At 44.3% G+C, this 15313-nt stretch overlaps 1 long non-coding RNA gene across 1 annotated transcript; it reads right to left on the bottom strand.

The window, feature by feature from the left end:
- Positions 1-2950: 2950 nt before the first annotated feature.
- LOC122462584 lies at positions 2951-13254 on the bottom strand. The gene is made up of 3 exons (XR_006285248.1): positions 13090-13254; positions 12584-12771; positions 2951-4105 (listed from the first exon to the last, which is right to left on the bottom strand). It is a non-coding gene; the product is annotated as an uncharacterized LOC122462584 (long non-coding RNA).
- Between the last annotated feature and the right edge of the window lie 2059 nt (positions 13255-15313).

Here is a 15313-nt window from a genome sequence, read left to right as displayed (position 1 = left end):
GGGAATCATCCCATACCTGCAATGCTATGTAGTCCCACCAGTCTGTGCGTGTTTCCCGGGCCCAGAATCGGTGTTCCATGGCATGAAGCTGGCCCAACACCACCATGATCTCCCAATTGCCACATGCCGTGCTTCTAGGAATGCCTGTGTCCATGTCGTCTTCAGTATCGTAATTGCACTGTTGTCGCTTCCTCGCCCAGTTTTGCAGGTACTGCACGTACTGCTGGATAATGCGCAAGGTATTTACAATGGTGAAAACTGCAGTGGACATCTGAGCGGGCTCTATGCTTGCTGCGCTATGGCAACCGCATGGGTAATCCTGGAAAAAGGGCGCGAAACCTAGGAGAGCAGAGTGGCAGCGGAAGAGGTGCTGTTCGATTCACGATAGCCAAAAAAAAGGCAGGAAATGGTTGTCTTCTGTAGCTTCCAAGGAGGCGGGAGCCCAGGGCAGACAACATGGAGAGGCTCGGTCGCGCAGCAAGAGCAGGAGAGCAGAGTGGGCGGCGGAAGCTGTGCTGCTCGGTTCATGATGGATGAGCAGAGTTGGCAGCAGAAGCAGTTGAAGAGAAAGAGTAGATATTATAGAGATTACATAGGAAGAGGAGTGGAAATGCGAGGTGGATTCACAGTAGCAGGAGAGCTGCGGTGCACCATACTGCACTGTCTGCTGAAAGCAGTATGGCATCTGCATACCAAAAAGGCGCGAAACGATTGTCTGCCGTAGCTTTCACGGAGGGAGGAGCGACTGATGACACACACCCAGAAACACCCGTGAGAATGGTTTTGTCCCATCATGCACTGGGAGCTTATCCCAGAATTACAATGGGCAGCGGGGACTGCAGGATAGCTACCCACAGTGCACCGCTCCGACATTAGATGCTAGATGTGGACGCACTCCGCCGAATTCATGTGCTTAGTGGGGATACACAAGTCCGAATGTATAAAATGGCTTCCGAAAATTCGAATAGAATAATTTTGAAATAATTTCATACTGTAGATGTACTCTGACTGTGTTGCAGTTAAGCTCATGATGTGACAGCACTAGGTTGACCAAATAGCAAGTGTGAAAAATCGGGGATGGAGGTGAGGGAATAGGCGCCTATATAAGAAAAAGCCCCAAATATCGGGACTGTCCCTATAAAATCAGGACATCTGGTCACCCTAGGACAGCCTGTGATGTATATGAAGATTTGCAAATCACCAGCATGCAGATGGCAGTGGCAATAATGAGAATAAACCAGAGAGAAGGTGTAAAGGAGGAAAAGGAGGCTGCCATGGACAGAGCCACATTGGAATCTCACAAACAGTGGGAAAGAAGAGGACCCACTCAAAGAGACGCTGAAGACACTATCAGAGAGGCAAGAGGAGAGCCAAGAGAGAAGAGTCATGAAGGTCAAAGGAGAAGACAACATACTGAGGAAAGTTTGAATTTTAAGAACAGGCTGGAAAAACACCTGTCAGGAATGACTTACTTTCACTTGGCACCGCCTCAGCCCAAGGGGATGATGGACTAGATGCCCTCTCAGGGTCCCTTCCAGGCCTATATTTCTACAAGTGACAATGTAAAATTAGCATAGAGATCCAGGGGCGGAGCCAGGTTTTGCAATGGGTCATTGGTCATGGGCTGGAGAGCGAGCCGACCCCACACTCACCCAGCATGCAGGGCTCCAATGCACCACAGGGCTGGGCCCAGCTCCCCTCTCCACATGTTGAAACCTGGCACACGAGGTCACAGCACCTCTCAGGTTTGGCCTAGCTGCCCCTTCATTATGACTGAGGGGTGGCCAGGCCAAAGTGACCTCATGCACCATGGTGCAATGCCCAGAGCAGAGAGCCGGAGCCAGGCCCAGCCTCCAGGACAGGCTCACTCTCCAGCCTCCAAAAGGTGCCATACATACACCTAAAGGCTGCCAGGGGGCAGTCACCCCCTGGAACCAATTACCGCTGCCACTGGAAAGACCTAGGATGGGGTACAGGCCTTGAGATTTGTTTAGGAAGAGGTCATGAGAAAACTTGATGAGAGTAGTTTGAACAGAAGACCGTGCAGCTGCAGGTGCTCAGACCCTCTGAAAAATCAACCCACATGTGTATTTTGCTGCTTAGATTTAAGTTTTGATAGTTAAACTTTAAAGAGCCATGTTTCAAAGTTTTGGCAAGTGTATTATAGCACTTAGCTAATACAGTATTTTCAGCCTTACAAGGGTCTATTCTACCACTTGCCTGGGGTAAGTAAATTTTTCCATGGCAAGCTAAGTGTCTTTAGTTTGCCTTCATAGATCATAGAATATCAGGGTTGGAAGGGACCTCACGAGGTCATCTAGTCCAACCCCCTGCTCAAAGCAGGACCAATCCCCAATTTTTGCCCCAGATCCCTAAATGGCCCCCTCAAGGATTGAACTCACAACCCTGGGTTTAGCAGGCCAATGCTCAAACCACTGAGCTATCTGTCCCCCTGACCCCCGCACCCCCCATCAAATTAGCCATTTGAAAAGTATCTTAAGTTAGCCAGCTTTTTGGGGTTTGCTATACTGGAGTAGCATATAAGTCAAATATTTCAATACCTTTTCCTGGTACCTGACGCTCCAGAGGAAAGAAAACCCACTAACTTCACACTATACCCGATAGTAGTGCCATGCTATACATGGGGAAATGGGGAACTCCTTCCTGAAAACAGTAAGCAATCCCCTTGCACTGCATTGGATTCACCTTCCCAGTTATATCAGCATATCACAGTCTGAAATGATGTACATGTACAGATGACCCCAACTTCTGAGCAGCAACAAGAGACTGACATGGGGGTTGGGAAAATGAAGGATATGGGAAAGGAGTTCTGCTTCTCGCTCACTAGGATCGTATCTCTCAGAGCAATTTCAAGGCATGTGGGTGCAACATAACCTTGGGTTGCCCTTCTGTATTAAGACTTCATCATCATGCTAATGATGGCATTTGAATTTGTGGTGGTGAATTTTCATGGTATTTTTACAGAACTGTATTTTTCCTCCCTTTATGTTCAGCCAGTAATATTACATACAGTATTATTACATTTATTTTAAAATAATACTCAGTTAGCAAAGGAAGAGGGTGGGAATTGGATCAAATTTCTGATTTCCCCATCACTTAATAGAATTTCTACCTCTCTGGTAGATCGAGTCCTCTGCTTTGGGAGTTTATTTACCCTACAGCAAGTGCTTTCTAAACAGGTGTAGACAGTAGATTATTTCTTGGTTGATGGTTTCCTACAGCAAATAGTTTCTGGGCCAAATATGGATGGTGGCGGGCAGTCAAAGCATGGCAGGGGGTGATTTCAGTTTCTCTTTTGATTTATTTTGAAATTCAAAGAGAAGATTATACAATTTTACCGATAAGATCCTCCCTGAGATCTAAGGCTGTTTGTCAGCACAAAACGGTGCATGCTCAGAGTTCCGCTGGGAGCTTGCCCTGGAAGGGTTTACACTGCTGTACTCTGGTTTTGGATCAAACTCTCTTTGTAAAATGGAAGACAAAGAACATAGCACAGGACTACACCTTTGCCTGGCTCTGTGGTAGGGACACCCCGCAGCTCTCATATCTTGGTTTGTCAGAGGCAGGCGAGGGCACTGAAGTGACATGAGATCAGTACACAGGACTATAGCTGTCAGCCTCAGCAGACTTTGTAAGCCAAGGCAATCAGGTTATCACTATGTTGCACCTGGGTAGACCATGTTCTACAGCATCCATTTTAAGTCACCTTCTTTGAAGATGTAAGTGAACAGTTCACAATGCAGGGAACAGAGATAACTAATGTGTATGGAGGAGGTCCACAGGAGGAGAAAGTGAGGAAATAGAGGGGTTTTTTAACTTCAAGATAAAATAATGAATCAGGCCAGTGGTTACATATCAGCCATACCTCAGTACAGCCTGCCACTGGCAGCGTGAGCAGCCATTTTGCTGTTCCTTGAGTGGAGTGGAAAGAGGCCCATACTACTGAATGCTTGAGCTGATGTGCACAGGTTCAACAAAAGAGCCTGAAAGCAGGCTGAGCCCAGCAGGTCTCAGGGGTGGTGCTTTCGTGGCTGCATTGAGAACACTATTGCTTTGTGTTTTCTGTTCACTGTCCCTCCCAGGCCTGTGGGTACAGAAAGTTTGTATAATTTGCATAAAACCTCCATGTCCTAATTTGAATATATACATTACCTCATTTACAAAAGTTATCCTCACAAATTCTTCACTTCCTCATCTCCCACCCCTTGCCAAATCCATCCTCCCCTCCTCCCCCTCACGTTTCTGCTCCTTTCCTTCTCCCTGGATTTCCCAGCTCACCACCCCACACTGGCTCCTGTCAAGTTTCCTCCACATCCCCCTTTTAAATTCCTTGCCCACACCATCTAGAGCCCCCACTTCAAAATTCCCCTCCAACACACTCTCTCCCTCCCCCCGGCCCCGCATCCCCACTCTGCCTCTTCCCACCCCTGAGCGTCTCTCCCAACTACAGCACAGTCCCAAACTACACAGTCAAAGAGTGATGCACTATATGATGGCTAGAGCGATGCACTACACATCACACTGCCTGGCATTGCACTCACCATATCTCTGTGGCCATGGACAGCTGGGAACTACACTCAAGGGGGGGAATCTTTAAGGCTAGTCCTGGAGGACTGCCTAGAGCAAGCTATAGCCATAGAAATGCAGCTGAGAGTTCTCCAAATGTAGACAATATTTGGGAGCCAGGTGGAAACCACTCAGTCAGATCCCTCCCAGCTAAAGGGCTGCTTTATATTTCTGAGCACTTTTCTTGGGAATAGAGTTTAGCAGACATTTAATACTCAGTTCAGTGCAGATTGTTGCCGAGGGGAGCCAGACAAATAACATACATCTATATTAGACAGTGTTGCACTTCTTTTCTAGCCCTGGTGCTAATAACAGTGAAAGATATAGCACTGACAGAACTCGGGACATTTTGTGCCTGTCTCCTGTCAAGACTAGCAATGATACTGTTACTAAAAATAGTATCACTGCTGAGCTATAGAAACAAAATTTTCCAGCCAAACAAGGCATAGTCTTGTTCCTTTATTATAAAATAAATATAAAAGTCAGACTGTAAGCACGTTTGCTTTTGTGTATGGAAAAACACTAGTGAATGTTTCACACAGATCTCTGTATAGCTGCATGATAATAAAAACATAATGAAGCCATCTGTTTATCTTTGGACTTTGTGTGCGTGTCCTATCAGGTATAATTCGTAACAACTTGTAGTTTGTCTACTCAAGAAGTAGATTAATATCTTGCTAAGCAGATGGGCAATGATATTATTGCTTATATGTATTTTCAAACACAAGTACTTATCAAAATGACTTTTACTACTGAAGGACCTTGAAATTAAAGTGAAGTTATCATCAATGCTTGTAAGTCAAGGTACAAATTGTTGGATTCAGTTTCTATAGTACCCTGACTACATTTTCCCATCTATTATTACTTTACCAGGTATGGACTGTTATCTTACTGAAATTATATTGACTGATATCTTGCTGTGCCAGGAGATGTAAGCTGTATTTTTTTAATCTTTGTTAACGTTTAATCTTTGTTTGCCTTGTGAACTTGATCTCCTTTTAAAAAAAAAGTCAGATTTATCATCTATGAATAATTCCTATATCCAGTGTAAATACTTATAAACAATTATTGACATCTACTGATAAAATCCTTAGCTATAATATCAATAGCTAAATTATAATAATTTACTTGTTTACCAATGTTTTGACCAAAATAATTAATTGTTTCTATAAGGAAAACTTTGTAAAAAATGATGAGACTTGTCTTTTCCTAAATTCATCTTCATTCATTCTAAAGACTGAAGATGTTATCAGCAATATTAAATTCAACATTTAAGTAAATACTACACAAAACTGTTAATTAAGGGTATGTCGACACAGCAAATAAAACTCTGATTAGCTAAGCAGCCTTAGCTAACCTGGGTTAAAACAACAGTGAAGACACAGCACCTCCGCTTTTAACTCAGGTTAGCAGCTCAAGCTAACGCTTACAGGGAGTTGGGGTTGAACTCAAGCTGCTAACCTGAGTTAAAGGCCAGGTAGCTGTGTTTTCACTGCTATTTTAACTCAAGTTATTTGCAGCATAGACATACTGAGAGTTAAGGATGCTCAAGTGGTTTCCTATCAAGGGAATTACCAATTGAGCCAACGTTAATATCCACACCAACCTCAACTCTTTCAGTCATCAAAACACCCTAACATTCAATGACTGCTGATTCCACAACAGCCTCCTCCTCCTCCATTCCACTGTGTAACCAAGTACAATCCACACTTTCACTTACTCACCATCACACTCAGCCACATAATCCTAACGACAACCTCCAACAACGCCAGGCCATTTACGTGTTCTAATGTTCAACCAGCATGTTCTAGAATTTACCGAGACATGTTTCTGTCTGTATGAGTATGGAGAATATATCTAAATCTCACGGAGGCTGGAGTTAGGCTATGTTGAGTGAGATTGTGGATGGTGGAAGTATAAAGGGATCTACAGTAGGAGAGATCAATGGGATTCCACTATATTTCCTATTATCTTCTGGTTTACATTGTTTGGTGAATTTTAAAAGCCTAAAGTGTTTTTTTTCCTTCTGTGCATTTTTAGTTTTTCACTCAGACTAATCTGCAGCTGTTTTCAGGAACCCTGCTGCCTAACCCAGTGTGGCCAAGTGGCTAGAACAGTGGACTAGGATTCAGGAGGTTTGGGTTCTCCTCTGTTCTTGGTCATGGGTCTGTTGTATGACTTTGGGCTCTGTGCCTCAGTTTCCCCATCTGAATAATGAAAATAATGATATTTATCTACTTTGTAAAGTTGCTATCTACTGATGAAACATACTGTAGAAGAGCTTTATATTATTATTATTAATGAATCCCACCTGTTGTAATCCTTTTCTCCTGTAGCAACTGACTTCCTGGCCTCATGTCAGTTGCTTTTCTCCTCTAAGCTCAGCAGCAGCTCAATAAGCAGAAGAAAAACTAAGCACCAGTTTAAACATAAGAAACAACAGGTCTGGTTCTGCTCTCACTTACACTTGTGAGAAGTAGGAGTTGCAATGGCTGGACGTTCTGAATCAACTCAACTTTTTTGCAGCTCTATCCATGCTATGGACAACTTTGTGTCCAACCATTCTTGTCCAACACTGAAAAGATAGTTAATGCTTTACCCAAGGAGGTTTAGAATGATAAATTCGCAGCCCAGGTCTCTAATTAAGATACCATCCAACTGTACCATTAGTGAGCTGTCAGGACATATCGGCGGTATGTCATACAGCCTTTCCACATGCTATCTGAGTTCAAGGCTAACCCAGATGCTCAGCGCAGGGGACATCTGACCAGCATGATCATGAGACACTCTTTGCACAGGTTTCTCCCAGTGACCGTGGCAGCAATCAAGTGTAGGAAGGGGCAAGAGATGCAGGAGTCTCAGCTGGGGAGGGAGTAGAAGACTGCAGTTGAAGAAACTTGTATTACTAGACCCTAGACAATTTTTAAATTTCCTCTAAAAATATGCCGAGGGCTGAATGGAAGACTGGGAGGCCAATCTGCCCCGGAAAGCAACCATGCCCTATTCTCCAAACTGCCCCTTGTTACAAGAGCACTCATTTAGCACTATGCAGTGTTGTAGCCACAAGGTGGGTGAGGCAATATCTTTTATTCTTTATCTGTGAAGAGCAGCTCTGTGAAACTGCAACACTTGTCTCTCTCACCAATAGCAGCTGGTCCAATAAAAGATATTCCCTCCCGCACCTAGTCTCTCATTTGGCACTCACATTTATGCTCACCCCACACAGGCCTGTTTGATTCACCTGTCTGCGATGGTTTATCACTCACTTGTAGAGATGGGTGAATAATTCCCCCAACAAATGATGTATTGAATGCAGTGCACCTCTTTCAGTCTGCAAATTGTCCATGAGCAAATAGATTTGCTATTTGAACTTTTTCCACCAAATACATAATTTTCATTTATGGCAAAGGGGCCTACAGCTTTTGACTTGTTTAAAAAAAAACAAAAAAACCCCACAACTGTCAGCCAGGGACCCAGTCGGATTCTGTGCTGTGCCTCTCAGGAGGTGCAGAGAAGCAAAGGAGCAGGTGGAGGGAAGGTGGCTGCAAAATGGTGTTGCTACTTCCTAATACTAGGCTGCTCTCTGGGCTGCATGGCCTTTGCACAAATTAAAGCAGCCCTAGATATTACTCTCATTTAGGGCAGCCCTACCTGGTTCCCTGTGAGCTGTTCTGTAGCCCCCTCTTGCTTTCAGCGTATTCCGATCTCACTCCCAGCCTGCGCCTAAGGGCAGCATAGGACTGTCTATGTTGGCCCTGCTCCACTGGAGGTGTTCCCCAGAGGATTGCTGCAGCCCCTTCACGCCATTGAAGCAGAGTAAAGTGGATATAGCAGGGCCTCAAATCCATCTCAAGGCCTTTTCTTCAAGGTTCTTTATTGAGAACGAGAGGGTGGTGTCTAAAACAAGAATGAAAAACACTTGAAAGCCATAAAATAGACAAAACTGCCCAGCATGGGGTTCAACCCAGCCCTGCAACCCATGTGCGGGGAGCCTGTCTTCCCAAAGTCATTCTCCCTTGCAAGCTGCTAGTCTTATAGCCCTTCCGCCTGAGTGTACGTGGAAGGGTTGGGGGAAACTAAGATAGAGTTAACCCCTCAGAGACCAGAGCACCACTATTCCCACTCAAACTTAGGTTACTTTGAGCCTTTTCAGGGAGCAGCTTGACCGTTATTTATAGGTTGAGACAAAAGCAGATAATATAGTAGAGTTTGCTAACAAAGAAATGTGGGAAAGGCACATTTAGAAATAAGCCATCGTATCAGAAAAGCCTTGTTACTGTGTCACAAAAGTAAAGCAACTTCTCTGGCTATAGATTATGAAAGAACAAATTCTGCACATGCTAGAGTAATTCTCCCTGAACGTTTTATAAGCAAGCAGTTAAGTAGAACTTATCCTAAGTCCTGCTTAGGTATGTGAAGCTCTCATTGTCTTTAGCCTAGGTACAAGGTGAATACCATATTTTACATGCATGAACAACAAATAGGAATCGCATTTACCAGGAACTACTTCAACTTGGTGTACATCACACCCTTGACAGTTGATATGTAGGTTGGTTTTAGAAGGTACTTGACAAATATGGTCCAAGGACCGATCCTAATAAAAAGCCTAATACTAAATTTGAGTCATCACCTTAGCTTGAGGTTTAACCCTACCCTGTTCCCAGGTTGGCCTGAACCATCCTCCCAGCATGAGCTATGGCCACAGCAGGAGGCCAAATACATCACCAAAGCAGAAAGCATTCAAATATTCATTGATTCCATGAGTTTGTGCGTGTGTCACAAATACTGACCCTTTGGTTATAGATTCAATTTATTTTAATGGGACTGTTTTTGTTCTGTGTTTGTACAGCCCCTAGCACCTTGTGGTCCTGGTCCATGACTGGGACTCACAGATGCTACAATAACACAAATAATTAAAACACAAAGCTATTCTTGAATAGACTTAGTCCCATACTGGGTCATGGGAACAAAGAGGACACCTCTTTCAGGTTAGCACTGAACTATATTTAATTCTTTCTGCCTCCGTGGTGATGCAGCTAAGATAACATGGACACTAATCTCTTCCCTACAGCCCCTTTTCACCTACATAGGCCTTACTGTAGAATGCATTCCAAGCCACATCAGGCAATTGCTTACATCCCAACCATTCTCCAGTGCTGCAATAATCCATAGTTAGGGCCCTACCAAATTCATGGCAATGAAAAATGCATCATGGACTGTGAAATTTGGTCTCCCCCCATGAAATCTGGTCTTGTGTGCTTTTACCCTATGCTATACAGATTTCACAAGTCGGGGGGAAACCAACATTTCTCAGATTGGGGGTTCTGACCAAAAGGGAGTTGCGGGGAGGAAGGGGTCACAAGGTTATTTTAAGGGGGTCACGGTATTGCCACCCTTGATTCTGTGCTGCCTTCAGAACTGGGTAGCCAGAGAGCGGTGGTTGTGGGCCGGGCGCCCAGCTCTGAAGGCAGCACCACTGCCAGCATCAGTGCAGAAGTAAGAGTAGCAGTACCACAACCCCCCCTACAATAGCTTTGTGACCCCCAACTCCTCCTTTTGGGTCAGGAGCCCTACAGAAGGTCAGGACCCCTACAATACCGTGAAATTTCAGATTTAAAAAGCTGAAATCATGAAATTTACAATTTTTAAAATCCTATGACTGTGAAATTAACCAAAATGGACCATGAATTTGGTAGGGCCCTACCCATAGTAGAACATCATGGCTGCTCTAACCCACACTGGGGGCAAACCAGCCCATCCTGGGTTAATGGAAGCATATTGCCGCTCCTCTTGGTCCATGTAGCACAGAGATCAACTCCCCTGTAAGACTTTGGAACTGTTTTCTGCACAACTAGGAGACCAAAGTTCAAAAATATGAACCTTAGAGAACTGTAAATGCTTGGATGAGTCAAGCTTTCCTTACAGGAAAGTTTTGTAATAGAACGGAGCTCTGCAGTTGTTTGAACGTAACCCTGTGCTGTGGCTCGAGGGCAGCACATCTATTCTGAAGGAGGAGTAAGGCTTACATTTTCAAACTGTGACTTCCAGTTGTGGTTGCTCAACTTGAGATCCTAGGGCCTGATTTTCATGGGGCCGAGCACCCACTGAAGTAAATAGGAGTTGTGGATGCTCAGTACCTCTGAATTATCAGGCTCAATGTCAAGCTGAGGTTCCAAAAACTGACATGCATTAACCAGCCCCAAGCATGCAAAAATAATGAGTCAGGCCACAAAGTATCAAGAGGTTGGCTTAAGTATAATGAGATTTTAAAGCTAAATGTTGGGTTATTTGTGTGTGTCTTGTTTAGCCTTCAGGGATCATATGTTCAAGCTGTGCTTCAGAACCACGAGGGCTAGAAACCATTTTTTCTGGGCGGGGTGGTGGGGGGAATGAAAAGTAAATTGTGATGTTCTCAAAATGCCCCGACTCTAGGAACTGGGGATTTAAGTAAAACACCAAATATCACAAAACTTGTGATAAAATTGTGCGAGCGGGCACCTCTGGTTTGTCTATAATGATTGACAGTTTCTGGAAACCAAGGCCTGACTGAAGCAAAATCTCACATAGAAAATCAAGGGCAAAGTGGGGAACAGAACTCAAAAGTGCTGATCCCCAGTCAATACTCTAACCACTAAACCACATTCCCTTTGCAGTCTCCCATGTGTATTAGTTTTTTGTTTCTACGTGTTTATTGCATCAGCCTGTGGTCAGGCCCCAGTTCCAGCCCCTGCATCAAAGGTCAGCTGGGCTTATTTGAAGCCAAAGAAAATCATTCCTTCTTAGAAAACCATCATTTACTTTCCTGAAATGCCCCATCTCTGCTTCTGGGATGGCTTCTCAGATAAACCAACACACACAGAAAAATAAAATGCCACCCTGCACCTAAGCCGGTTTTCTAGGATCTACACACTGATATTCCCCACACTCTCGAAGAAATGGAAAGCGGCTTTCTTTGCCTAGGAGGTTGCCCTCCATAGATAGGCCTCATTAGGCATAAAACACAGCTACCTGGGCTCCAGAGGGATCCACTTGTCCCATCTCAGCTCCCTGGAAACTCTCCTGAGGCCTAGCTGCTCCTAGAGCCTGTCTAGGCCAGTGTTGTGTCCCTTCATTAAGGAAATTGGGGCAAAGGTGTGGTGACTATGTAGAACCCCTTTGGGGCCCGGAAGAGTCATGCAGCCCCTGTCCAGGTAGACAGACTCATGCAGACTCAAGCTAGCATACCAAAAACAGCAGTGTGGACATTGCAGCTCAGGCTGTAGCTTAGGACCTCAAGACTAGGGGGCTGGGTGGGCTTCAAAACACAACATAACATCCACCCCATTAATTTTAGCACACTAGTTTGAGTCCCGCTAGTGTGAGTCTGTCTACGCAGGGAGGGTGGCTCCCTCCCAGAGGCAGTGTAGATATACCCAGACATTTCAGGACAGCAATTTGCTGTCAACATTTTAAAACACTATCCCTCAAAAACTTTGTGCAGCAGTCTGTGGTACGTACCCTCTCTGCAGGTGGGGCTGGAGATGTCCTTAGATTAAAGTGTTTCTATTGTACCCCATTATTGCCGACTAGTCCAGCATTTTTCTGCTGCTGAACTGGACTCATCCTTCTACCTGGTTTTCCCGGTGATCTCAGAAATCCTGGATTGTAACAAGTGTCAAAGGGATGGCATCGGCAGGGATTTGATACGGCTGCTGCACATCAGATATTCTATTCTCACGTCACCTGAACTGGCCTATTGACAACATATAAAGCCATTGCCAGGAGAGTTGAGTCTGAATTGTAGAAATTAAGACTAGCCAAATAGGGGCCAGATTAACAACCACCATCATTTAGGGGAAAAGGCCAAGATTTTCAAACACAACAAGTGATTCTGGGTGCCTCAGTTTTTGGCAACTGAACTTAAGACACCTGAAAGGGGCCTGATTTTCAGAAAGCACAGAAACCCTCTGAAACAAAGGGCCCTTTAAAACATCACAAGCTTGGCACCCAAACTCACTTTTGAGAGTCTTGGTCAGAGCTCTTGACCTCTAGAGAATGTCAAAGACTTCTCCCACTGCTGGTACATTCTTTCTTGGCTGGGTACAGCAGAGCAGGCTCATTCTCCATGTAGCACCCAACAGCCACGCCAGCCCTGCCATGGTCCCTCTTCCAATAACTCAGCCAGGTCAGCATTTAGTTGCACCCCTTTCAGAATAACAAGAAGTCCAACAGATAAGTGTTCAGTCTCTCCATCCAGCCCACAGCCCTTGATCTAGGCCCAGTGGGTCATATGCCTCTTCCTCAGGGCTTCCTGTCATCCCATCCCTTCCCTTCTCAAGGGCTTATGCCACCTCACCCATAGCAGACAGAAGAGCCCAGGTTCACCCTCAACACTGGAATCCAGTCAGGGACTCTAAGACATACAGTCAAGGTTCAATCCCTCCAGCACCTTGCTGCTACCTTCCTAGACTTCTTCCAATCAAGCCTGCGAACAGGGCTCTCCCACAGCTTCTTCAAGCTTACCCTTCCTGCAGGGGCTTGGATTCACAGGGCTCTCCTCTCAAATCCCTCAATAAATCCCCGAATAAGAGTATTAACATAACCCCCATTCTGCCCTCCTCAGGCTTGACTTTGCATCCCTCTTTTAGCCCTCAGTAGAGCACCTCCAAGGTACTTTCCACTCTTTGATCCCAGAGAGAGACTGTAAAACTCCTTTGTGAGCCACACTTCCTTTCTTTATAGTAACCCCAGCTCCTCTCCCAGCTGGGATTCATCAGTAATTGCGGCTAACCAATCCTTCAGGTGCAACCAGGTACCTTAATTGAGACCTCACCTCCAGTTAACCTTTTTTGGGCCAGTGTGGTGTAAACACCCCATCACACTTCCAAACAGTCTAGCAGTTGTCTTTCAATTCAACAATTACCACCTGCAAAGGTAAAAAAGGGGAAATGTTTTGCAGGGTGCTTTTGACAATCAGGTCTTATTTCATTGTGGTTTGTACCAAGGCCTTTTCTGATGTTTCAGACAGCACAGTGATTTCCCCCAGAAGACTTCACTTGATGGCCACCATCTTGTATGAGCTATAGGACAGGTTAAGACTCTGTAAAAGAGCTGGAGGACCCCTAGACACAATTCTCAGAAAGATGATGGACTTATTCCAATAGGAGCAAGGGAGTTCACAAATGAAGTAGTTATTATATTGCATCTTGGAGTGACGGTTTGAAAATATGGGAAAGCTTTGTCACTGTTATAGTTAAAGCTACAAGACACAATCACTTTGCAAATTCCATTTCATTTGGATTAATGTGCTTTAGATTAGCAAGTCATTGGGACAGAACACATGCTATAGGACTGGCTGGTCTCAGACAGCAGATATATAACACAACAAGGATTAACATGTTCTGCCCTTTCTTTTACATTTTTTAGAGAGTTTGTCAGAATGCCTCAGTGCTTTGCAAAAGGCAAACAAAAAACAGAGTGAATGGCTTTAGGCATACAAAAAATCCAGACATCTGAAATGCTCCATTACGGCTAATACTTTCCTGCTGAAACCAGAGTGCTGTACAGTGCTTTCAACATCTAGTGGTGATCAACTGCACATCCAACAACCTACCTGGGACAATGAGGGAGAGATTTAATTAAGCATTTTCATGTCTCCACATCGAAATATACAAATGCAGATCAAGCACTCATATGCACCAACATGATCTTTGGTATATATCAGAAGCACATGGCTATTTGAACTACTTTTGTTACCCCTATGTATCCCCATTTCATACAGTCCAGGAAAACAACAAACTATTGTATCTCGGTACAATGAAGCCTCCATACTAACTTCTATCTTGAGGAAGCTATCTTAAATGAAGATGAGTTTATATGGTAAGAAAAATGTAAAAAATCATGTTTTTTACAAAGCATTAAATTCAAGGGGCAATTTCCACTTGAAATCTAGTCAGTTTCCAAAAATTAGTTTAAAGGAGTTTCAGGTACTGCATCTGCCCCTGAAAAAACCCCTGATGATTTTGGTTACTTTACAGAGATATTTTGCTGTCTTTAAATGTTTTTCTCTTCTCTGTTACTGTGTGAAAGACCCACACAAATACCAGAAAAGTAACTGACTGTTCACGAGACAGAGAAATGCACAAAGTCAGCAAACTTCTCTAATCTCTTTCACTTATAGGCGTTTGACGGGTTACTCGTGGCAACAATAGATTTAAAAAAAAATCACGCAGCTGCAGAAACTGCCAGCTGGGGATTCGTCTGGAGAACCTGCTTTATTCTTTAGGCAGTTCTACTCACCACTGTGCTCTTACAGGCCTGATTCAAGGTCCACTATAGCCAAAGAAAGGACTTCCCTTGACGGCAATGGACTCTGGATCTGCCCCATCAGTTCTTCCTGTGGCATCTCTAATTCTGGCATTTCTAACAGGATCTGCATGAAACTAGATTCTCAGCTGCAGAGAAAGGATCAAAAGATATGAAAGGATAGATCCATATCTCACAAATATGGCACTGTGTATCATTTGCAGGAACTGCATATTCCCATATCACTGAGTCAGACTCACTTAATAAAGCACAGCCTTCTGTATCTGGGCCTCCTCTCTGAAACCTGTGCTCTCAGAAACAGCATCTGTTCCAGGGACTTAAATCAAGTCCAGCTTCCTCAAGGCCAGCCAGATCAACAGGGTATGGGAGGATTAAGGCCCTTTCAGACAAATGTAATTAAAATATACAGTATTGAACAAAG

The sequence above is a fragment of the Chelonia mydas genome, chromosome 12 (genome assembly GCF_015237465.2).
Source record: "Chelonia mydas isolate rCheMyd1 chromosome 12, rCheMyd1.pri.v2, whole genome shotgun sequence".
NCBI lineage: Eukaryota > Metazoa > Chordata > Testudines > Cheloniidae > Chelonia > Chelonia mydas.
Note: the sequence above shows the minus strand (reverse complement) of the source record. Positions and strands in the feature narration are given on the sequence as shown.